The sequence below is a fragment of the Orycteropus afer genome, unplaced genomic scaffold, assembly GCF_000298275.1.
Source record: "Orycteropus afer afer isolate SDZICR_OR568_19922 unplaced genomic scaffold, OryAfe1.0 scaffold00194, whole genome shotgun sequence".
NCBI lineage: Eukaryota > Metazoa > Chordata > Mammalia > Tubulidentata > Orycteropodidae > Orycteropus > Orycteropus afer.
The window spans coordinates 2,522,977-2,524,867 of NW_006921781.1; the positions used below are offsets into that span (position 1 = coordinate 2,522,977).

The 1,891-nt window shown below is 41.5% G+C and overlaps 1 pseudogene; it reads right to left on the minus strand.

The window, feature by feature from the left end:
* Positions 1-142: 142 nt before the first annotated feature.
* On the minus strand, positions 143-1,338 carry LOC103202905 (annotated as a pseudogene).
* Positions 1,339-1,891: the final 553 nt, after the last annotated feature.

A 1,891-nucleotide genomic window follows, 5' to 3' on the forward strand; every position in this document is an offset into this window, starting at 1 on the left:
GTTCAAACCCACCAGCCACTCCTCGGAAGGAAGGTTGGGCATTCCTACTTCCGTAGTGATACTGCCTCGGAAACCCATGGAGGGGTCGCTATGAGTTGGGGCCGACTCGACGGCAAACAACAACAACAACAACAATAGGCCACTATAGTAGCATCTGATAATTACATCCCAGCAGTTGACATCCACTGATGACTTGAACTGGTGAACTTGGTTGGATAAGGAGGATTTGCCTGAACATACTGAGTTATAGGATTCATCATAGTTGGAGGCTGTGTATAAATTTCAGTGTTTGGATTACTCTAGACACTCTGAAAGTGTGGAGGAGGAGGAGGAGAATTATAAACCAAAGGACGCAGCTGCACATAATAAGTACACAAATTCTGCTTCCTGATCGCAGGACCCAGTTTTAGCTTTACACCATGGGAATTCATCTGTGATTCTACTACCTTCTACACAGTCACATCCTTATCAAATGAAACAAATCTGTAGCCTTTGGCTATACCACTTCTACCTGTGATTGTCTTTACTTCTTTTACTGAACCATAGCTAGCAAAGAAAATTCTAATTTCAGTTTCACCCTACCTAACATCAATTCCACCAATAAAAACAGTGTTTGGCATGATTCTGCCTTCTGGTAAAACATAGTGTTGGCTGTTGTAGTTGATGAGGAATGGGCACTGGCTTCTCTGGAGATTTTTGAGTTTGGAGCTTTAGGATTTGCAGCAGATATGATGGCAGCAGCTAGCAGTTCCCACCGACAGGACTCGAGGAGGAGCAAGGCTGCACTCTGGCACGGCTCCTGGGGTTGTTGCTAGGTCCTCTTGTTCCCGAGGCCCTGCTTTGAAAGGGCAAAAGAAGACAAGTCAGACTTGTAAAGAAAATCAAAGGAGAGAGGCCAGGCTGAGGAGCTCTAAATAATGGGTGATGAGGCTGATGGGTGGCAGGATGGACTAAGTTGTGATTTGGTTGATTTTTTCAAAGAACTAACTTTTGGTTTCACTGATTGTCTCTATTGTTTGTTTTCCTCCTGTTCCCTAGTTCATCAATTTCTCCTCTAATCTTTGTTATTTCCTTGTTTGCGGCTGCTTTTGGCTTAGTTTTCTCTTTGTCCAATGTATAGTGGCAGGTTAGGTTATTGATTGAGATCTTCTTTTTAAAAGATGTTTACAACTATAAGTTTCCCTCTAAGTACTGCTTAAGCTGCATCAAATAAGTTTCAGTATGTTGTATTTTCATTTCCATTAATCTTAATGTATTTTCTAATTTCCTTTGTAATTTTTCTTTGGTCCATTGGATAGTCATACTTTTCTCTGAAAGTAATGCAATTTCCAAATGCATTGAACACAGATCTTGCCTCTATTCAATGCACCATTGGACACTGTGATCATTCCCTCCTTAAAATTCTCTCTGCTCCAAAACTCTAAAATACTTTTTTCTTCCTTTCCCTTTAGCTATTTATTTTTGTCCAGTGACTTTCAAGGATTCTGTTCTTCCACTTACCCACTAAGTGCTAATGATCTTTGTCATTCCTTTGCAGGATAGAAATATATCTAACTCCCCAAGAATAAGGGTGAAACTGATTGTGTCCATCTCTGTATCAGTCTGAGCAAAGTGCTGCTGTCCAAGGAAGTGAATAGGGTTCAGGCACAAGAGACTTGGCACGAGGTAATGCCTGCAGAGCTGGGAAACAAGAGACCTGGTTCAAACCCAGCTCACCCTCTAGCCTTTGTAGGAAAACATGACGGGTTTTGGTTGCTACATCTATGAAATGAGGACATGGGACTAGGTCAGGATATCAGATGTGTAGAGGAATTATGAGACCAATGCACTTGAGGGAATGGAGAGATAAACAGCCCATTTTTGGTTCAAATTGAGCTTCAAAAGCAATAAG